The 24,753-nt window shown below is 36.0% G+C and overlaps 1 non-coding gene across 1 annotated transcript; it reads left to right on the top strand.

The window, feature by feature from the left end:
* The first annotated feature begins 23,773 nt into the window (after positions 1–23,773).
* LOC125875343 (U6 spliceosomal RNA) lies at positions 23,774–23,876 on the top strand. The gene has a single exon (XR_007447406.1). It is a non-coding gene; the product is annotated as a U6 spliceosomal RNA (small nuclear RNA).
* The last annotated feature ends 877 nt before the right edge of the window (positions 23,877–24,753 follow it).

Below are 24,753 nucleotides of genomic sequence, written 5' to 3'. Positions count from 1 at the left end.
TACACTTATGGAGTAATTAATATTCCGAAGGAGAACGTCATTTTTTAGTATATTTACTCTTTGATTTTTGGACTACACACCTGTCTTCTAATAGTGCTAGAGAAATTTCACAATTGGAGACTTGAATAAGAAGTTACATAAAATATATAATCACACCTTAGTTAAATCATAATTAGAGTTTGTGACTTTTAACAATGCAATGTAGATCTCAAATATGAGAGAGTTTTAGAAGAACTATGACCGTGTTAAACACTAAAATTCAGCAAAAGTCATTATTTCTCATTTAAGTAAACATCATACGAAATTATCACGACCAAAAACCTCGAGTCATGATTGTAAGAATTATTTCATACTTATGGCTCAAGTTTACTTGTGACCCAAGTTTTACCATAAATAATACTTAATGAAGAATATATCTCGTCCGTACATTGGTTACTTTATGAACGTACTAGATTAAGTCATAACCTCTATAAATTGGTCCTCTCTCCAACCATTAAGGTTACCACATATTCTCTACAATAATTCCATCACTGACGGATGTGGTAACGTAAGGCTAGGGCAAGGAGATAGAAACTAATTTACTAACACTTTCGCTTTTCTCTGTGATGATGTCTTCCACATTATGTATGTGCCCCTAACGATCTCTATCTAATATTATCGTGTTCAAGATCCTGATATAATATATTAAAGTATTTAATCTTATATGTGGTAGCAGATCCTGGATTGTTTGAACGAATAATCTTCGTATATCTTTTGCAACTAATTAAAATAAGTAGAAAAAAAAATTGTCACGGGTATAGCCTACTATTTTTGCCCAATCAAATTATGTATTCATCGTAAGTGTAGAGCTTGATTAAATTATTTGTTTCATAAATTATGTAACCACATCAGAAATTATGTAGCGTTGTAGGGATGAATTATGTGAACTACCTTACGTTATCTTCAAATTATGGATGTTCAATACAAATTGAACATAATATTACTAATGTTTTTGAACAAGAATGTTGGCAGGTAGACGAACCTGAATGAAGAAAAGTAACATGAGAATCGTGAAAAAAATATTCCTTGTAAGTTTAATTTTGTCCAATCAAATTATATTCAAATTTATCGTTGAATTTTCTTGTATTAGCGTAATTTTGTGCTTAACTATTTAAGGTGTTTGGACTCTTAAGTTAACAAAGTGTTGTTAGTAAAGTTTAGTTTGCACAAATTCTAAAAATCTTCAATAATTTTTTCATAATGCAATAATTATGTTTTGTTTTAGATTGTGCAATAAATTAAAGTTGCCAAACTAGAGAAATTAACGTCTACACATATAATATTTATGATCACTTGATGCAAGTATTATGTTTCTATAGTTTATTAGTCACCAAAGTGGTCAAACTAAAATGTATAAAATTATTTGCATGCACAAAATTTTATGATATTATGTGTGATTTGTATTTATATAGTTTGTTAGACACCAAAGTGGTCAAACTAGAGATATTAACATCTACACATATAATATTTATGATCAGATGCATGTATTATGTTTCTATAGTTTGTTAGTCACCAAAGTGATCAAACTAAAATGTATAAAATTATTCACATGCACAAAATTATATGATATCATGTGTGCTTTGTATTTATATAGTTTGTTAGTTAACAAAGTGGCCAAACTAGAGAAATTAATGTCTAGACATATAATATTTATGATCACTTGATGCATGTATTATATTTCTATAGTTTGTTAGTCACCAAAGTGGTCAAACTAAAATGTATGAAATTATTCACATGCACAAAATTTTATGATATTATGTGTGCATTAGTATTTTATAGTTTGTAAGTCACCCAATTGGCCAAACTAGTATGGTTAAGAAAAATATGCATTCATAAAATTGTCATTTATCTATGAAAGTTAATGAAAGACCTATATTGAAAATAAATAGATAAATTGACTTTCACTATTGCTAGAACTTAAGAATTTACCCAAAGGTGAATTAATCATTCTACGAATAGTGAACATTGTGAGGTAAATTAATATTTTCAATCAAACATATATTGTATATCTATAGATGTCGTATTTGTTTGGTTAAAAATATTTAATTGCCTATTAATTATTATTTTTAAAATGGCATATAAATTATGATAGTGTGTCGTAGTATCTACCCAAAGGAGAATTATGATGTACTTTTATCGTTTTACTGAATTCACATTATTTTCTAATTTGTGAGCATGTATATCTATTTGCAGTTATCCCTCTTCATTCACATAATTTGTTTGTTACTGTGTTCAATGGATTGAACTTCTCTGAATGGCATGAACAAGTCTCGTTCCACTTAGGTGTGATGGATCTTGACTTGGCTCTGCTAATGACAAACCTACTGTCATTACTTATAAGAGCAGTGAGAATGAGAAGTCTTTTCATAAATCATGGGAGCGCTCTAACATAGTGAGTCTTATGTTCATGCGAATGAATGTTGCTAACAACAAGAGTACTATTCCACAAACAGAAAGTGCCAGGAATATCTGAAGTTTGTGGAAGAACGTTTTCGTTCTACTGATAAGTCTCTCGCCGGTACACTAATGGCTGAACTCACGACCATGAAGTTTGATGGGTCGTGTAGTATGCAAAATTACATCATCGAGATGACCAACATTTCAGCAAGACTTCAAACCTTGGGGATGAAAGTGGACGACACCTTCTTGGTTCAGTTTATTCTGAACTCATTGCCTCTTGAGTATGGACCATTCCAAATTAACTATAACACTATTAAGATAAGTGTAATGTTAGTGGAATTTTCGGTATGCGTACTCAAGAAGATCCAAGACTTAAGAAATAAGGAGGTCATTCCATTAACCTCATGGGTCAAGGAGCCAGTAAAGGACTTAAAGTGAAGGCCAACACGTTTAAGAAGAAGAAATCACCTGGTAAAGTTTCACAAGATGCTCATAAGGAAATCAAGGCTAATGTGTATTGTTTCTATTGAAAGGAAAGACATTATCGCTAAATGAAAGTTTTGCTTATTTGTGGCATAAACGTTTGGGTCATGTATATAAAGAATGAACGTTTGGGTCATGTATCCAAAGAACGATTAAAAAAATAGTAAAGAATGAGATTCTTCCGAATTTAAATTTTGATGATCTTGATATATGTTTGGATTGCATTAAAGGAGAGCAAACCAAACATACCAAGAAAGGTGCCACAGGGAGCACGTAGCTTATTGAAATTACACACACTAATATTTGTGGATCCTTTGATGTTCCGTTTTTTGGTGGAGAAAAATATTTTATCACATTTATCGATGATTTTTCACGTTATGGATTTATCTATTTGTTGAAAGAAAAATCTCAAGTAGCGGATGCTCTCAAAGTGTACATTAATGAGGTTGAAAGAAATTAAATAGGAACGTGAAAAATCATTAGGTTAGATAGAGGTGGTGAATATTATGGTAATGAATTAGGAAAATGTCGAGGTCCAATTGCAAAATTCCTTGAAGAATATGGCATTTATGCACAGTATACTATGCTAGGAACACCTCAACAAAATTGTGTTGCAGAAAGGTGTAATCGGACACGTATGGATATGGTTAGGGGTATGATGTGTAATTCCTTATTACCCAAATCATTGTGGATGTATGCTCTTAAAACCTCTATATATTTATTGAACAAGATTCCTAGTAAGGCAGTTCCAAAGACTCTTTTTTGAATTGTGGACTGGAAGAAAACCTAGTTTAAGACACCTGCATGTTTGGGTTTGTCCAGCAAAACCTAGAGTTTATAATCCACATGAGAAGAAATTAGATTCTCGAACAGTAAGTGGTACCTTATTGGTTATCCAGAGAAATCTAATGGGTATATGTTTTAATGTCCAAATCATAGTTCGAGAATTGTTGAAATCGGTAATGCGAAATTCATTGAGAATGGTGAAGTTAGTAGGAGTGTTGAACGATGAAGTGTGGAAAGTACTGAATCTGATATATGGATTGATGCCATGAATGCAAAGTTAAAATCCATGGAATACAACAAAGTCTGAGATCTTGTTCAATTACCAGAAAGTTCTAAAACAATCGGGTGTAGATGGGTTTTCAAGACCAAACGTGATTCTGATGGTAATATTGAACGATATAATGTCAGACTTATTGCAAAGAGATACACTAAAAAAAAAGAGGCATTGATTATAAAGAGACTTTTCACCGGTCTCAAATAAAGACTCATTAAGAATTTTTTTGGCTTTGGTAACTCATTATGATATAGAGTTACATCAAATAGATGTGAAAATTGTCTTTCTTAATGGAGACCTCGATGAGGATGTCTCTATGGACCAACCAAAGGGTTTTGAAATTAAAGGAAAAATTCAAATGGTGTGTAAGTTAAAGAAGTCAATATATGGACTTAAACAAGCCTCACGACAATGGTATATAAAGTTTAATGATACCATAACATCTTTTTTGGATTTAAGGAGATTACAATTGATCGGTGTCTATACCAAAAGATTAGTAGGAGTAAGTTTATATTTTTAGTCATGTATGTTGACGACATTTTACTTCCTACTAATGATTTAGACATATTGCGTAAGATGAAAGACTCTTTCTATGAACTTTGAAATGAAAGATATGGCTAAGGCATCCTATGTGATAAGAATAGAAATATTATGACTGTCTCAAAAAGGCTATATCAAAAGAGTTCTAGAAAGATTTAACATGAACAATTGTTCCTATTCAATAAGGGGATAAATTTAATCTCATGAAATACCCAAAGAATGATGTAGAACGAAAAGAAATGGAAACAATTCCTTACTCTTCTATTGTTGGAAGTTTGATGTATGTTCAAACTTGCACAAGATCGGATATTAATTTTGTGGTCAGAATGCTATGAAGATATCAAAGTAACCCTGGAATTGATAACTGGAAAGCTGCAAAGAAAGTTTATGACATGTTATGAAGCCATAATTCATGCATTATGGTTGCGGAACTTCATTTCAGGACTTGGGATTGTCGACACCATTACCAAGCCGATGAAAATTTATTGTGATAATATTATAGCAGTATTCTTCTCCAAGAACAATAAGTACTCCAAAGGTACTAACCATATGGAATTAAAGTACGTTACTGTCAAGGAAGAAGTTCAGAAACAAAGAGTGTTTCTTGAGAATATTAGAACTGATCTCATGATTGTAGATCTGTTAACAAAGGGCTTACAATCAAAGACATTTAAAGAGCATATTCAAAGAATAGGTATTGGTTGTACTTATGATTGATACATTTATGATGTTTTTATACTCTGAGCTCAATTATGTATTTTTGATATACATTAATGAATTTCTTGTTTCTCATAATGGTATATACATTATTGTTTTGAGATATTACCAAATAGGTCTCAGTGAGACATTATTGTGGACCGTAATGTTTTATGTTTTATAGCTTATGAACCTAGTATGATAAGTTGCTACAGTAGTAGTATATGGAAGGAAGTATGTAGCTTAAAATTTATGTACCATTGTCATAACTCCCATTAGTAGTTTGTTATATTGTGTTATGTATGATGGACATTATAGAAGTGATTTATTGTATGCGCAACTAATGTTTATGAAATATTAATGTTATATGGTCATTGGGCCAAGTGGGAGAATGTAAGAATTATTTCTTACTTATGACCCAAGTTTACTTGTGACCCAACTTTTACCATAAATAATACTAAATGAAGAATATATTTCGTTTGTATATTGGTTACTTGATGGACGTACCATATTTAGTCATAACCTCTATAAATTGGTCCTTCCTCCACCCATTAGTGTTACCACATATTCTCTACAATAATTCCATCGTTGACGGTTGTGGTAACGTAAGGCTAGAGCAAGGAGGTAGAAACTAATTTACGACTAACGCTTCCATTTTTCTCTGTGATGATGTCATCCACATCAGGTATGTGCCCCTAACGATCTCTATGTAAGATTATCGTGTTCAAGATCCTGATATTATGCACTAAAGTATTTAATCTTACAATGATGGCACCTACTTAAAAATTACCAGTAGGTAAGTAAATCCCTAACCAATAATGACATGTAACAAAAATATATTAGGCATAATCAACAACCAACAAGAGGATAATAACAACATAAACGAAACCACAGTGGAAAGAAGAAAATGACCTAAATATATACTACAATACAAGATTAATTCTAGGACCTGATGGAAAAGGTACAACCTACTAAAGAGTAAAAGTTCCAAAATAAATACATATTTGTCTCGAATACAAAAGACTAGACAAAAACTATATATAGACGCAACAGGGTCAAACAAAAAGGCTAGTAGCTCACCTTCAGTATCTGGAAGTTCCCACGAACGCTCAAAACAACATTGTCAAATGGCGCTTGGATCTGCATCAAGAAAAAGAGATGCAGAATGTAGCATGAGTACCTAAACAATAGGTACCAAGTAGGCATCATAGGTTGATGATCTTGTAAAGTAAATACATAATGGAAAACGAGGAAATAAATGGTAACAGTTGGCTGGATAAATGAAGCAATAGCATAAAGTCTAACTATAGAGATCGTGAATCCAGACGTAACGAAGCAATACAATGCATGTTCATTCCACTTGCAGTGGATTCATAAATCTATATCCATCAACTATAACATTTAAGTAGTTTCTATAAGGCCCCGTCTCTATCAAAATATTGCTTGTATTGCAAGGAGAAGGTCATTTCTTAGTATATTTGCTCTTTGATTTTAGGACTACACACCTTTCATAAAATAATGCTAGAGAAATTTCACAATTGCGGACTCGAATAAGAAGTTCCAAAAATATATAATCTAAACCTTAATTAAATCATAATTATAGTTTGTGGCATTTAAAAATGCGAAATATATCTCTCAAATCACTACTAAAAAACTGTCAAAAAGAAACTGAAAAAAATGACAGACTGCGTTGTTATTTTAGCCAAAAGTGACGGAAAAGCAGTGTCGTCCGTCGCTTTTTTTTTTTTAATTTCAAAAAAGAAACGAAGTCCGTCACTTTGATTAATTTTTAATTTTTTTAGAATCTTGATGAGATGTCGTCCATCGCTTTTTTGGAAATAAAAATTTGAAAAAATAAAAAATGCGACGAACTAAAGGATCCTGTCCATCGCTTTTCTGGATTTTTTAAAAAATAAAATCCAGAAAAGCAACGGACAAAACCACCTTGTCCGTTGCTTTTTCTGCAATTTTTTTACAGCAGAAACTGGTGGCCAATTTCTGCTGCCCACCTGCAAAAGCAATTCACTTCACTTCAATTCAGTTCAGCCCCGATCAAACGTAAAACATTATAAAGAAGCTACACAAAATATAAAATAACAAACTTAAATTAACATTCAAAAATATCTAAATCACAATTTAAAGACTTATAAAGTCATTCAAAATTCGTTTCGAAGTTACAAATAGTTCATAAAGACTATATTTTATCAAGATTTCTAAAGTTCAACCTAATAATTAGTTCATAAATTCTATAAATCAAGATTCCTAATGTTCACAACCTAAAGTTTAAAATCCTACAATAATTCAAGATTTCTAAAGTTCACAACTTGAAGTTCTAAAATCCCACAATAATTCAAGATTTCTAAAGTTCACAACATAAAGTTCTAAAATCCTAAAATAATTCAAGATTTCTAAAGTTCACAATCTAAAGTTATAAAATTCACAATAATTCAAGTTCTCTAAAGTTCACAACTTAAAGTTCTAAAATCCTACAAAAACTCAAGTTTTCTAAAATTCATAATTTAAAGTTCTAAAATTCTACAATAATTCAAGATTTCTAACGTTTCACAACCTAAAGTTCTAAAATCCTACAAAAATCAAGTTCTCTAAAGTTCACAACTTAAAGTTCTAAAATTCTACAATAATTCAAGATTTCTAACGTTCACAATCATATAAAGTTCTAAAATCCTACAAAAATTCAAGTTGTCTAAAGTTCACAACTTTAAGTTCTAAAATCCTACAAATAATTCAAGATTTCTAAAGTTCACAACCTAAAGTTCTAAAATCCTACAATAATTCAAGATTGTTAACGTTTACAATCTTATAAAGTTCTAAAATCCTACAATAATTCAAGATTTTTCTAAAGTTCAGAACCTAAAGTTTAAAATCCTACAATAATTTATGATTTCTAAAATTCACAACTTAAAGTTCTAAAATCCCACAATAATTCAAGATTTCTAAAGTTTACAACCTAAATTTCTAAAATCCTACAATAATTCAAGTTTTGTAAACTTCACAACCTAAAGTTCTAAAACCCTACAAATATTCAAGTTTTCTAAAGTTTACAACCTAAAGTTCTAAAATCCTACAAAAATTCAAGTTCTCTAAAGTTCACAATTTAAAGTTTTAAAATACTACAAAAATTCAAGTTCTCAAAAATTCACATCTTAAAGTTCTAAAATTCTAGAATAATTCAAAATTTCTAACATTTCACAACCTAAAGTTCTAAAATCGTACAAAAATCAAGTTCTCTAAGGTTAACAACTTAAAGTTCTAAAATCCTACAATAATTCAAGATTTCTAATGTTCACAGCATTATGAAGTTCTAAATTCCTACAAAAATTCAAGTTCTCTAAAGTTCACACCTTTAAGTTCTAAAATCCTACAATAATTCAAGATTTCTAAAGTTCACAACCTGAAGTTCTAAAATTCTATAATAATTCAAGATTTCTAAAGTTCACAACCTAAAGTTTAAAATCCTACAATAATTTAAGACTTCTAAAGTTCACAACCTGAAGTTCTAAAATTCTACAATAATTCAAGATTTCTAAAGTTCACAACCTAAAGTTTAAAATCCTACAATAATTAAAGACTTCTAAAGTTCACAACTTAAAGTTCTAAAATCCCACAATAATTCAAGATTTCTAAAGTTTACAAGCTAAAGTTCTAAAGTCCTACTAGAATTCAAGATTTCTAAAGTTCACAGCCAAATTAAAGTTCTAAAATCCTACAAAAATTCAAGTTCATATCTAATTTCTAGAATTTCAAAGTTCAAGAATTTCCATGTTCAAGAATTTCTAAGTTCAAGAATATAATTCGAGTAACCCAATTTTCAACAACAATATAATACATATAAGCACAAATACAATGGCAAATTGGAAAATTCAACTAATCTCTAACTTCTAGCTTCTAATTATTTGTTAGTTCTTACTTCTAATACCTAATTTACAATCATATTTAAAAATTCCCAATTTTTATAACCTCAACTTTCAAACTTACTAAACTCAAGAACTTCTACGTTGAAAAGTTCAACTAATCTGATTTCAACTTTCATATGCTATCCAATATTTTTCTAACTTCAAAGTAATCTAACTTTCATATACAATTGAATGTTTTTCTAACTACAACCGTCAAACATACTAAATTCAAGAATTTCAAAGTTGGAAAATGCAACTAATCTAACTTCTAACTTCTAATTATTTGTTTGTTCTATCTTCTAATACTCAATTCACAATCATATTAAAAAAAACCAAATTTAGAAGAAAACCCTAAAATCAAAAATCCCCAATTCTCTACCTAACTAACAATAATCAAATATACAAATTAATATTTGAATAACACAATTCATCAAACTAAAACAACATACTAGTTTATAACAAATCAAATATTATTAGAATTGAAAAAAAACTAAAATTAAACCCTCACCTTAACAAGCTAAGGAAAAGAGGCGGTGGGGATGACGGGTGGCGGCGCCGACGGGGCAAGGCAGCAACGGGACTAATGTTCAAGGAGAGAAAGGCAACGGTGGCGTGGGTTGGCGTGGGGCAGCGGCGGCGCAACCGTTAGGTATTAGATAGAAGGGAGAGAAGGGAGAGAAAGAGAGATGGGAAAATGAGGGAAAATCCATTTTTTGGTTCAACATATTTTGAAAAAAGCGACGGACAACGTCGCTTTGCCGTTGCTTTTTACAAAATATTTGACCAAAATTTTTACGAAAAAGCGACGGATTAAGAGACGCTATCCGTTTTTTTTAAAAAATGTTTGACTAGATATTTTGACCAAAAAACGACGGATTAAGAGATGTTGTTCGTCGCTTTTAAAAAAAACTAATTAATAAAATAAAATAAATTAGAAACGACGGACAGCGTGGTTATTGTTTAATTTATAAATAATTTATTTTTATTAAAAAGCGACGAACGGCGTCTCTATATATATTACATAAATAATTATTAATTATATATATATTTAGCGCAAAAATTTGCAAAAAAAATCGACGGACTAAGAGATGCCGTCCGTCGCTTTTTATAAAATAATTTTAAAAATAATAATTTTTATTAAAAGCGACGGACAGAGTGGCAAATGGCATCGCTTTTTGGAGCGACGCAGTCCGTCGTTTTTTGACAGTTTTTTAGTAGTGAATTAAGAAAGTTCTAGAAGAACTATGGCCATGTTAAAACTGAAATCCGGCAAAGTCGTTATTGCTCGTTTAAGTAACTTTATGCGAAATTGTCACAACCCAAAACTTTGAGTTAAAATGGCACATAAAAAAAAACCCACCGATAGGTAAGCTAACATATATCCCGTAAAGACATGTAACAAGGATATTGGGCAGAATCAATAACCAATGAGAATGTAATAACAACATAATGGAAACAAGAAAATGACAAATATATACAATAGTACAAGATCCAATCCCACGACCTGGTGGAGGTACAAGCTACTAAAAGAGTAGAAGTTCTAAAATAAACCAAATAAGTACAGGCTTTTCTTGATTACAAAAGATTAGTCAAACACTATAGATAGACGGAGTTAATGTCACAACCCTATCCCTTGAGTCATGATGGTGCCTACTATGACCCACCAATAGGTAAGCCAACCCGTAACCCAGAACGAAAAGTAGTGAGTATAAGGATAGAAATTAGCAGAAACAACTATATAACAATAAAACAAGACAAAACCAGAAGCAAACAAAAACTATATACAAAGGATCCCTCCCAGAACCTTGAAGTCACAAGTACATAGCTGAGCTAATCAAAAGCTTTCAAGTCCCAAAAGTGGGAAAAGAGCAGAGTTGTCTCAAAAGAAAAAGACTAGCTACATAATATAATGAAAGGGACCAGCAAGTCTAGGATGCCAGGTGTTCTTCCTAGTCTCGGTCCAAAAAGTTTGTTGATGGAACGAATCATCACCGATTGTAGCTTGTACTAGGACCTACATCAGGAAACAGATGAAGAGTGTAGCATAAGTACCAAAATAACAGGTACTCAGTAGGCATCATAGGCCTACTAAGAGAGAAGGTAAAGACAATTTGAAAAGATAGAATCTAGACACAAACAGAGGTCAAGTAGATATGAACAAAAGCACCCAAGCATACAAAAAATTAAATCTAAATACAGCTAAACTAAACCTAACAAGACCTGATAAGCTCAGAAGGTACACTCATGCGCAAGTTTAAATAAAACTCGAACAGACCACCCCCACAAGCCCGACAGGTACACAAAATAGCTAAATCTACTAAGAGAAGAATACCATAAATCTAAAGGCAAGAAGCGAAAGTCAAGCACCTAGCCCACATAACAAAAAACACCCAATAATGGACCGCTCAGTCAGCCAGTCAACTTTCATCCCAGCTAGCAATAGTGACAAATCAAACTATGCTGCCCATCCAGCCAGTCCACTCTCAGAGGAGTAAGCCTCCCAACTAGCAAGAGTGACATGGGGGCATATCGACTCCGAAAAGGATCTAAATATCAAGGACAACCAGTCAACCAATCCACTCCCAGAGGAGTAAGTTATCCAATTATCAAGAGTGACCCGAAGGCGTGTTGCCTCCGAAGAGGAACTCAACAATCAATACCAAGACACCGTTGCAGAACTTCCACTTACAGGAAGGCTCAAAGCCTAAAACATTCTAATCTCAATTGCTCGTGAAAGCACAAAACCTACCGTAACCATCGGAGCCACAAGAAATAAGAAAAAAGGACAAAAGATTGCAATAGCTTCAAAGAGGCCTAAACTAAGGCTCATATTATAAGAATCGAGTATGCTACTCCAATCTACAAGGATCTAATTCGTCTTAATCGATGTTGGAAAAGAAACAAGGCTAACAGGTCACAAGGATCGCAAATCTAAGGCAACACTAGCCTAATCATAGACTAAGGCCACATAAGATCCAACATAACAATCAACAATAACAATTCAATTCACAACAACATGAAATATCAAACAGTCCCCTTCTAGAATAAAACTACATCCAAAATAATGTCAATTAACCCTGAGACATAGTATTAAGGAAAAGAAATAAGAGGAACTAGGTACCCACCCCAGTTCACTCTAATCAACATGCATTTACACATTCAAGCTCAATTTAAGAGAGAAGAAAGTTGTAGCCTACCTATAGGCCAACCATGCACGTTCCAAATCTTAATTTTTGAGTTTTTCCTTTCCAAACAGCCTCAAACCACTGCCACGCTATCAACAATGGGATCACAACATCAATACTATCATTTAGACACACAAAAACACATGAAATGGAAATGGATTAATTTTAGAGTCAAATAGGAATCTCAGGACCCACACCATAATTTTTGGAATTGACTCCATCAAATGGTCCTAAACAATACCCCAAACTTGTGTCCTAAAATGGAACACAATTTAAGGCTCGGAACAATAAGAATTAGCCCGCATGGAAAATTCACAATTAAAGGTCAAATAAAGAACTAGGAAAACCAGCTATAACTCGATTCTACCTCAAATAGAAAGCCCATAAAATGTTTCTGATCAGCCACGCACGAAGCCTTGATAAGTCCAGGACTTCGAATCACTCAATTTTGAGCTAAAACAAGCAAGAAATCACCAATTGAATATTAAAAACTAAATTGAATCGCATCTGGTCTTTGAATAAAAATTAGTCTGATTTTCTCTTTGTGAACGTGGCATAGAGGGTATGCAATCATGGAGCACAAGGAGCCCACGTATGTGAAGTCCAAAGAAATAAGGAGTCCACGATCGTTGTTGAGTCCCCGTGAATGCGAAGGCTAGGGGGACTAACACTTCGCGCACGCAGACTGGAACTCGCGAACACGGTGACAAACTTTCCTGGTCTCCACGAACGTGACGCTAGGTCCACGAATGCAAAGATCAAATTGGTCTACACTGGTGATGCATATATGTTGGTTTGGCAAGGTTCCAAATCTCAAATTGGGTGTTTCGAATTGGTTCGAAACCCCGTGCATGCAAATGAGATATGTTACCCTACTAAATTTGACATTCCAAACTCAATAGAGAATTATAAGTTCCCATACGAGGTCATCTCAATAAAAAGTGATATTCATCCCCCCCCCCCCAAACTCAATTTTAAGCCAAAATCCAAAAGAGGGCCCAAAATTAGCTCAAAAGTGTTGGGATCCACATGAACAGAAGTCTAGACCAAACTCCACATTCTGAAGCTAATCATGTTGAAAGAACTCCCATATGAACACATTTACGTAGAATTTTGACTAAATTCAAACTTGGGTCTTAACTTGAAAATTAAATGCCTAATCTCACGAACTCGCACTGAAAGCCTTGGGTGTAACACCCCGTATCCTAGATAGACCAAAATGCAGATTTTTAGAAGTTGCATGTGCAACCTAGGATCGTGACCTACTGACCGAAGTCTAATCTACAACCCGTGTTGTGGGTTTGTGGTTCACCACTGCACCCCTACCCCGAAAAACCCAGCTCAGAAATTGGCTAAGTCTCGACCCACTGACAGACAAATGATTCGTAGTTCAGACCACGGTCCATGGTCTGTGTCTGTGGATAAGACTCCTTTACCCAGCCTCTGACATGAACTACGGTAGACCAGCATGGACCATCATTCGATGCACGATCCGTAGGTCTGACCGTAGATGAGGGTCAACGGCCAGTTAGAGGAATATTGTTGATTGGGTCAACTTCAAATGGTCATAATTCTTAGAAAAAAATGAATTAGGTGTCCCATGACCTATGATATTATAGATAATTGAATCATCTTTCCAACGCCATTGAGTTTGCTAAAATTCGATGTCCAAGAAAAAAGTTATGCTCGTTTTAGTAAAGCCCTGTCAGGCAGACTTGACCTACGACCTCAATCTACGGACCGTAGATTGACCTACGGCCCGTATGTCCCATCCGTCGATCACTCCGACAGTAGTTAAGTCAGGGTTCTTTTGGTCTTTACCTATTTCCTTGGACCCCTAAGCTACGTCATTTAGAACCTAAATCATGAGGTTTTAGTCAGTTTAAGCCTAGAAACGTAACTAAAACTTACCTAAGTCAAGTCATTAATCATAACATAGAAAAATAGAGCGTAAGAGGAGAAGAGAAGTCAAGAACCCTAACTCCAAGAATGCAACCAGTTTTCTTCAGTTCCAGCCCAGAAATCGAAGGATTTCTCCGTGGAATTCGTCACCAAGTATGTGGGATTTCACTAGTGGGTTCCTTTCACCCATTAGGTCCCAAGTTTTCAGCCAGTTTCTTGATTCCCTTATTATGACTAGACCTAGGGTTTCTTAAATGTTAGAATTATTGGGTTCTTAGCTGTTAGAATGATCCAAATCAGATTAGTATGTTAATATTCAGTTTATTGCATGAATTTCAGAACCCTAGCTATGTATTTCTTTAGTTCTTGAATTACACATGCTAGGTCAGATATTTCAGTTATTCAGTTATACATGCCTCAGTTATTAATGCATCAATATCAATTTAATTGTTGCATTCTCAGTTTGCATGTTCACTTTGAGCTATCCAGTAACTTAGAGAAATTCAGTCATAATGTGTTAATTATTTAATCCATTGGGAGTAGCATAATACCGAGTTGGCCTAGGGTTCAGCATACCCAAATAGTCCCAGAACTACTAGACACGTAGTTTGTAAGTCCCCTCTGTGGGCATCATTTCAGTGATCACGCCAACATGCCTCTATACCTCTGGCTGGGTATATTGGGTCCTCTCGATGAGGCGTATACATCGGACTCCACATTTAGCTCATGTTGTTTTATTATCGGTTATTAGTAGCTCCCGCAGTTCAGTAAAATTCTATTGCATTGACCATTTCTCAGTATTCAGTTTCAGCATGTTATAAATTGGTCACTACATTCAGTTATCTCAACATTCAGTATCTATATCATGTTCAGATTATATCATTGCTTATTTGTTTTGTTCAGTTATATGTTATTTAAGTTGTTTTCTATCATGCATGCTCAGTACCTTTCAAGTACTGATGCATACTCTACGTTACATCCTCTCACGATATAGGCTCAGGTTCTCAGCATCCAGATCACACTTAGATCGGTTCCCAATCTCCAGTTCAGCAGAATCAGTGGTGAGTCCTTATTCTCTGAGGACAATAGTCATTAGTTTCTTTTCAATATTTTTAGTCCTTTGGTTTCAGTTTTGCTAGACTTAGTTGGGGTCTGTCCCAGCATTTCTAGTCAGTTAGAGGCTATTTTCAGACATAGATACATTAAGCTTACTATTGAGTCAATATTTTCTTTGTATTAAACTCATCAGTTTTCATATATCCTGGTTATAGTGTACGGGTATTCCCCATCTTTTCATTTTTTTTATGATTATATCTTCCGCACAGTTTCTATTATTGATCAGTTTATATTTAGTATGCTTATGATCATGCCAGCAGGGTTAACTTGGGATCACTTCTGGTCCTAGGTCCCGTGTCCGCGTCTTGGGGGTAGTTCGAGGCGTGACAAACTTGGTATCAGAGCATTAGGTTTAAGTGTCCTAGGATGTCTGAAAAGCCGCACTAAGTAGAGACATTTTCATGGGTGTGAAGTGCACCACATCTAATGAGGGGGAGGCTACAAAGTATTTAAAGAAATTTTCATTTTCTTGTTACTCTTATCGTGCGTAAGGTATGATCTAAATTCCATTCTAACTCGACGTTCTACGTTTCAGTGATCATACCTCCTCTTAGAGCTAATGCCAGGAATACCATTCAAATATTGGCTCAGAGTGTGGCCAACCAGAACAACCAGCGGGCTCCAATTCCGATAAATGCCAATGTTGGGTCAGCTGCAGCCAGTGTGCGAAACTTTGTTAGGATGAATCCGCCAGAGTTCTTAGGATCGCAAGTTGGAGAAGACCCCCAAAACTTCATTGATGAGGTCAAGAAGATCTTTGAAGTGATGCAGGTTACTGGGAATGATCGGGTTAAGTTAGCATCTTACCAACTTAAGAATATGGCTTATATCTGGTATACTCAGTGGAAGGAGAACAGGGGTACAGATGCAGCTCATATTACTTGGGATTGTTTCAACGAAACCTTTCTGGACAGGCTTTTTCCCATAGAGTTGAGAGAAGCAAGGGCCCAGGAATTTATGAACTTAAGGCAGGGTGCAATGACAGTCGAAGAGTATTGGCTCAAGTTTAACCAACTCTCCGGGTATGCTCCTCACATGGTTGCTGACTCCAGGGCTCACATGAATAAGTTTCTTTATGGGGTGTCGGACTTGGTGAAAATAGAGTACATGAATGCTATGTTGTTGGGAGACATGAACATCTATAGGCTCATGACTTATGCTCAATAGGTTGAGGGTGATAAGCTTAGGGAACAAGCTAAGGAGACTAAGAAAGCAAGAACATGTAACTACGAGTATTCCCAACAAAAATCGGGTGGTGGAAATCACTCGCAGTTTCAGCAGAAGTCTTTGATTCCAGCACCTTCATCAGCTAGTGTTCCATCCCCCAAGTTCTGTAACGATCAAAAAAGTAGGGCATCAGGCTCTAAGTCTCAAGGTAGTATTTCAGGCACCAAAACCTACCCAACTTTCCTGAAATGTAATAAGAACCATCCGGGAGAATGCCTTGCAGGTAAGGAATGATGATTTGGGTGTGGTCAGTCTGGTCATAGATTGAAGGATTATCCTTATAGACAGGATCAAGGAGAAAATAATAGTAGAGTTCAGTCTACAACTTCAGCAGCACCAGCAGGTAGCCCGATTCAGCAAGGCAACTCATCTGGTACAAGTGACGGACAGCGCCAAAACAGGCTATATGCTCTTTAGGCTCGTCAAGATCAGGAAGATTCTCCTAATGTAGTCATTGGCACGTTACGAGTCTTTGATCTTGATGTTTACGCATTGTTAGATCCAGGGGCTACTTTGTCTTTTATAACTCCTTACATAGCAGTCCAATTCAGTGTTAGCCTAGAAACTCTTTCAGAACCCTTCTCAGTCTCTACTCCAGTCGGTGACCCAGTTATAACTAGACGGGTATACAGAAATTGCCCTGTCACAGTCTCCCAGAAAGTCACCTCAACAGATCTTGTAAAGTTAGAAATGGTAGACTTTGATGTCATTCTAGGCATGGATTGGTTACATACTTGTTATGCCTCAATCGATTGTTGAACTAGGATTGTTCGTTTTCAGTTTCCAGACGAACCAATCCTAGAATGGAAGGGTAGTAGCTTAACGCCTATGGGTCGATTCATTTCTTACCTTAAGGCAAGAAAGATGATCTCTAAGGGTTATCTCTATCATCTAGTTCGGGTTAAGGATTCGAGCTCCGAAACCCCAACTCTTGAGACAGTTCCAGTGGTTAATTAGTTTCCAGAAGTGTTTCCAGATGATCTTCCTGGAGTTCCTCCCGAAAGGAAAATCGACTTTGGAATTAATCTCCTTCCAGATACCCAGCCTATCTCTATTCCTCCTTACAGAATGGCTCCAGCTGAGCTTAAGGAATTGAAAGAGCAGTTGAAAGACCTTCTAGATACGGGCTTCATCAGACCTAGTATTTCACCATGGGGTGCACCAGTGTTGTTCGTAAAGAAAGAAGATGGTTTTCTTAGAATGTGCATTGACTATAGGCAGTTGAACAAAGTCACAATCAAGAATAAGTATCTCATCCCCAGATTGATGAATTGTTTGACCAACTTCAGGGTGCTAGTCATTTCTCAAAGATAGACCTCAGATCCGGTTATCATCAACTCAGAGTCAAGATAGTGACATTCCAAAAATAGCCTTCAGGTCTTGGTATGATCATTATGAATTTGTAGTCATATCATTTGGACAAACCAATGCTCCTGCAGCTTTCAAGGATTTGATGAACAGAGTAATCAAGCAGTACTTAGACTTGTTCGTTATCATCTTTATTGATGATATCCTCATTTACTCTAAGAATGAGGAAGAACATGTGAGTCATTTGAGAGTTGTTCTGCAAATTTTCAATGGTCGCCAGTTATTTGCAAAATTTAACAAGGGCGAGTTTTGGTTATAATCAGTTGCCTTCCTTGGGCATATTGTGTCTAGTGAAGGAATTCGAGTAGATTCCTAGAAGATAGAAGCAATCAAACAATGGCCCATACCTACCTCTGCTACATATATCAAAAGTTTCTTGGGTCTAGCGGGCTATTACAGATGGTTTGTAGAAGGATTTTCATCCATAGCCTCACCATTGACTAGGTTGACTCAGAAAAAGGTTAAGTTCCAGTGGTCAGATGATTGTGAGAAAAGCTTTGCAGAACTGAAAACTAGGTTGACTACAGCTCCTATCTTGACTCTACCAAAGGGTTCAGATGGTTATGTGATCTATTGTGATGCATCCAGGGTCGGTCTAGGTTGTGTGTTAATGCAGCGAGGTAAGGTTATAGCTTATGCTTCCAGACAGCTTAAGGTGCATGAGAAGATTTTTTATCCGACTCATGACCTCAAGCTTGCAGCAGTGGTGTTTGCATACAAGATTTAGAGACACTACTTGTATGGTGTTCATGTAGATGTGTTCACAGACCATAAGAGCCTTCAGTACGTATTCACCTAGAAAGAGATGAATCTTCGTCAGAGAAGATGGGTTGAGTTCCTCAAAGATTATGATATGAGCGTGCATTACCATCTGGGTAAGGCGAATGTAGTAGCAGATTCTCTTAGCAGATTATCCATGGGTAGTGTAGAACATGTTGAGGAAGAAAGAAGAGAGCTAGCAAACGATGTTCACAGACTTGCTCGCCTAGGAATTCGTCTTATGAGCATATCAGATGGTGGTGTAATGGTTCAAAATGGGGCAGAATTTTCTTTGGTAGGAGAGGTTAAGGAAAAGCAAGACAGTGATCCAATCTTGCTTGAGCTTAAGGGTGCAGTCCATAATCAGAGAGTGGAGGTTTTCTCCCAGGGGGAGATGGTGTGCTTCGCTACTAGGGTCGATTATGTGTTCCAAATGTGGGCAATTCTAGACAACATATTCTTACAGAGGCCCATAACTCCAGATATTGTATCCATCCAGCGCCACTAAGATGTACCGCGATCTGCGGGAAGTCTATTGATGGAATGATATGAAAAGAGATATAGCAGACTTTGTGGCTAAGTGCCCCAATTGCCAACAAATCAAGGTAGATCATCAGAAACCAGGAGGCATAACTCAAGAGATTGACATTCCTACTTGGAAGTGGGAAGTGATCAACATGGACTTCATCACAGGTTTAGCTCGTACTCACAGACAACATGACTCCATTTCGGTGATTGTTGATAGGGTTACTAAGTTTTCTCGCTTTTTGGCGATCAGGACTACAGATTCGGCTGAGGATTACGCCAAACTTTACATTAATGAGATTGTGAGGTTGCATGGGGTTCCTTTGTCTATCATCTCAGATATAGGTCCTCAGTTTACCTTTCATTTCTAGAAGTCATTTCAGAAGGGTCTTGGTACTCAGGTTAACCTTAGCACAACATTTCATCCACAGACGGATGGTCAGGCAAAGCGTACCATTCAGACCTTAGAGGACATGTTGAGAGCTTATGTGATCGACTNACTAAGTTTTCTCGCTTTTTGGCGATCAGGACTACAGATTCGGCGGAGGATTACGCCAAGCTTTACATTAATGAGATTGTGAGGTTGCATGGGGTTCCTTTGTCTATCATCTCAGATATAGGTCCTCAGTTTACCTTTCATTTCTAGAAGTCATTTCAGAAGGGTCTTGGTACTCAGGTTAACCTTAGCACAACATTTCATCCACAGACGGATGGTCAGGCAAAGCGTACCATTCAGACCTTAGAGGACATGTTGAGAGCTTATGTGATCGACTTCAAGGGTAGTTGGGATGATCACTTTCCTCTTATTAAGTTCGCCTACAACAATAGTTACTATTCCAGCATTCAGATGGCCCCTTATGAGGCATTGTATAGGCGTAGATGTAGATCTCCAATTGGTTGGTTTGAAGCAGGTGAAGCAGCCTTGATAGGACCAGATTCAGTCTTTGATGCTATGGAGAAACTGCAACTCATTAGAGATAGACTTAAGGTTGCCCAGAGTCGCCAGAAGTCTTATGCAGATGTGACAAGAAGGGAACTAGAGTTCCAAGTTGATGGTTGGGTTTTCCTGAAAGTGTCACCTATGAAGAGGGTGATGAAATTTGACAAGAAAGGGAAGCTCAGTCCCAGATATGTAGGCCCTTACCGGATATTGAAAAGGATTTGTAAAGTGGCTTATGAGTTAGAGTTGTCAGCAGACTTAGCAGTAGTGCATCCAGTCTTTCACATTTCACTTTTGAAGAAGTGTGTGGGTGATCCAATATCTGTAGTGCCATTATAGACTGTGGCTGTAAAAGATAGCCTTTCTTATGAGGATGTACGAGTTGAGATTCTCGATCATCAAGTTAGAAGGTTGAGAAACAAAGAAGTCGCTTCAGTCAAGGTTTTGTGAAGGAGTCAGTCCGTAAAGGGAGCTACTTGGGAAGCAGAAGTAGCTATGAAGGCCAAGTATCTTCACCTCTTTCCTTCCGATTCTACTCCAGCTTGAGGTAATAGTTCCTCTTCAGTTTTTCAATCATTCATGCATAAATTCAGTCTTAGAATCATGTTCCTTCAGTTTGTACTTGCATTTTCAATGTATTTCCATGTTCTTGGAACTTAATTGAGTCAGAAATTCAGTTATCAGTGTTTAGTAGTAGGGATTGCATCCTTTTCACTCTATTTCAGCTAGTTTAGTCTTCATTAGAGGATAAATGTTCTCAAGGGGGAGATAATATAACACCTCGTATCCTAGATGGACCAAAATGCAGATTTTTAGAAGTTGCAGGTGCAACCTACAGTCGCCACCTACCAATCATAGTCTGATCTATGGCCCGTGTTATGGGTCACCACTGCAGCCCCCCCAAAAAACCCAGTTCATAAATCGGATAAGTCTCAACCCACGGACAGACATACGGTTCGTAGGTCAAACCACAATATGTGGTCTGTGTTCGTGGATCAACACTCCCTTACCCAGACTCTAATAGGAACTATGGTCGACCAGCATGGACCATCGTTTGATTCACGGTCCGTAAGTCTGATAGTAGATGAGGGTCAGCAGCCAGTTAGAGGAAAATTGTTGATTGGGTCAAATTCAAAAGGTCATAAATCTTAGGAGAAAATGTTAGGTGTCCCATTACCTGTGATATTATAGAAAATTGAATCATCTTTTCAACGCCACCGAGTTTGCTAAAATCTGACCTCCGAGTAAAAAGCTATGCTCGTTTTAGTGAAGCCCTGTCGGGCAGACTTGACCTACGACCTCAATCTATGGACCGTAGATTAACCTACGGCCCGTAGGTCCCGTCCGTCGATCACTCCGACAGCAATTAAGTCAGGGTCTTTTGGTCTTTCCTATTTCGTTGGACCCTAAATCTACTTCGTTTAGACCCTAAATCATGAGGTTTTAACCAGTTTAAGCCTAGAAACATAACTAGAACTTACCTAAGTCAAGTCATTAATCATAACATAGAAAATTAGAGTGTAAGAGGAGAAGAGAAGTCAAGAACCCTAACTCTAGAACGCAACAAGTTTTCTTCAGTTCCAGCCCAGAAATCAAAGGATTTCTCCATGAAATTTGTCACCGGGTATGTGGGATTTCACTAGTGGGTTCCTTTCACCCATTAGGTCCCTGGTTTTCAGTCAGTTTCTTGATTCACTTATTATGACTAGACCTAGGGTTTCTTGAATGTTAGAATTATTGGGTTCTTAGCTGTTAGAATGATCCAAATCAGATTAGTATGTTAATATTCAGTTTATTGCATGAATTTCAGAACCCTAGTTATGTATTTCTTTAGTTCTTGAATTACACATGCTAGGTCAGCTATTTCAGTTATTCAGTTAGACATGCCTCAGTTATTAATGCATCAATATCAGTTTAATTATTTCATTCTCAGTTTGCATGTTCACTTCGAGCAATCCAGTAACTTACATAAATTTAGTCATAATGTGTTAATTACTTAATCCATTTGGAGTAGCATAATACCGAGTTGGACTAGGGTTTAGCGTACCCAAATAGTCCCAGAACTACTAGCCACATAGGTTGTAAGTCCCCTCTGTGGGCATCATTTCAGTGATCACACCAGCATGCCTCTATACCTCTGGCCGGGTATATTGGGTCCTCTCGATGGGGCGTATACATCAGACTCCACATTTAGCTCATGTGGTTTTATTATTAGTTATTAGTAGCTCCCGCAGTTCAGTCAAATTTTGTTGTATTGACCATTTCTCAGTATTCAGTTTCAGCATGTTATAAATTGGTCACTACATTCAGTTATCTTAACATTCAGTGTCTGTATCATGTTCAGATTATATCATTGCTTTTTTGCTTTGTTCAGTTATATGTATTATATCATGCATGCTCAGTACCTTTCAAGTACTGATGCATACTCTGTACTACATCTTCTCATGATGAAGGTTCAGGTTCTCAACATCCAGATCACACTTAGATCGGTTCCTGATCTCCAGTTCAGCAGAATCAGTAGTGAGTCCTCATTCTCCGAGGACAATAGTCATGAGTTTCTTTTCAAAATTTTTAGTCCTTTAGTTTCAGTTTTGCTAGACTTAGCTAAGGCTTGTCCCAGTATTTCTAGTTAGTTAGAGGCTATTTTCAGACATAGATAGATTCAGCTTAATATTGAGATAATATCTTCTTTGTATTAAACTCATCAGTTTTCATATATCTCAGTTATAGTATATGGGTATTCCCCATCTTTTCATTTTGTTTATGATTATAGCTTCCGCACAGTTTCTATTATTCAGTTTATATTTAGTATGATCATGATCATGCTAGCAGGGTTAGCTTGGGATCACTTGTGGTCCTAGGTCCCGTGTCCGCGTCTCGGGGGTAGCTCGAGGCGTGACATTGGGAGTCGTGTCAACTATGCCACTAGCCCAAAATGACTCTTTCGGAGTTGATGGAATCATCAAAATTAGATTTTGAGTTCATCTTCTTGAACTTCAAATAAAAAATGACCATTCAAGGTTCGAAAGCTCCAAAACATAGAAATTTGTATAAGAACCAAATGAACGATCAGTGAAGAACTGTCGATCCCAGCAAATCATAAAAGACTTGGGGTCACTATAGAAATGCTCTAAATGATGAACAGAAGGCATAAACACAAAAATGACCTAGAGGGTTATAACAACTGAGTCAAACAAGGACATCATTAGCTCACCCTCTATCTTCGAAAGTCCCCGCTAACGCGTGAATCAATGTTGTCAACTGACGCTCATATCTGCATAAAGAAAAAGTGATGCAGAGCGTAGCATGAGTACCAAAATATTAGGTACCTCTGGTAAAAATCATAGATCAACTCAGCTTGCAAAGCAAATATATAATGTCAAACGAGAAACTAAATAGTGACTAGAGGTTGGATAATGACGCAATAGCAAAAAGTCTAACTATAAAGATTGGGAATCCAAATGGAATGAAGCAATAAAGTAAAACCAAAATATAATGTTTCCTCATTTTTTTCAAAATTCATGTAAGACCGGAGAGACTCTTCGTGTTTTGGAGTTATTGAAAGAATAAATGAGAGAATAGTATATGTAATATAACTTTTCAGCATCTGATGAAACTTGTCCCTTCGGGGACATCTGATAAAATTGGAATGATACAGAGAATATTAGCATGGACCCTGCACAAGAATGACACGCACAAATCGAGAAATGGTCCAAACTTTTTTTAGTGTGGGGGGTAAAGAAGACCAGTTCTGGGGAAATCATGTCAACATGGATTACGATATGATATGATTTTATTTCGAAGTATTACAAAACTTGCAAACTTCAAGGACATAAGGAATAAGATTGCTTTGTATCCACCCAAAATTGAAAAGTCAAAAAGAAGAAGACACGATGGTGGATGCAAATAACAAATGGGTCAAAGAACTTTGGCCAGTGGAAAGGTCATTGGACCTTAATAACAAGGGAACATGTTCCAGACATGGAAAATAAAGAGAAAGAAATTCCATACAAGGGAAAAGAACGGAAACAAAGAAATGACACAGAGAAGATATGGAATGCCACAAAAGATATGCGTTGTTTTAACTCCTAACAAAGACATGAAACCTCAATAAGAGAAAAGCAAAAACAATGCCAAAGAGATTCAGACATGAAACTCTTTTTCTACCCTAGAGAATAATGAGAATGATCAGGTGAACACAAATCTTACTGAAAGTCAACCTATAGGACAACATCAATCTTGCAAAGCTTGGATTGAAGCTTCGTTTGGCAAGAACAGTGGAAATAATGTGGGGAACAATCAAAATCAAGGTGAAAAATCATAAAATAATATAGTGATCACAATTGTAGGCAACATTGAAAAGATCAGCAGTTAACGAAAAATAACACATGGAATACTGAAGTTATTGCAACTAATTTAACGGCTCAAATTACAAGAACACAAATACAAAATAATTCTAAAAATGATAGCTCAAGGAATACTCAACAGACGGTTGAGGAGAGGGAACAAATAAAAGCTATAAAGAACACAATTGATAAACAAATCACTATGAAGAATAATGAAAATATTGTTAAAGATAACAACAATTTAGATAAAGTG

This window comes from Solanum stenotomum, chromosome 8 (genome assembly GCF_019186545.1).
Source record: "Solanum stenotomum isolate F172 chromosome 8, ASM1918654v1, whole genome shotgun sequence".
Classification (NCBI taxonomy): Eukaryota; Viridiplantae; Streptophyta; class Magnoliopsida; order Solanales; family Solanaceae; genus Solanum; species Solanum stenotomum.
Note: the sequence above shows the minus strand (reverse complement) of the source record. Positions and strands in the feature narration are given on the sequence as shown.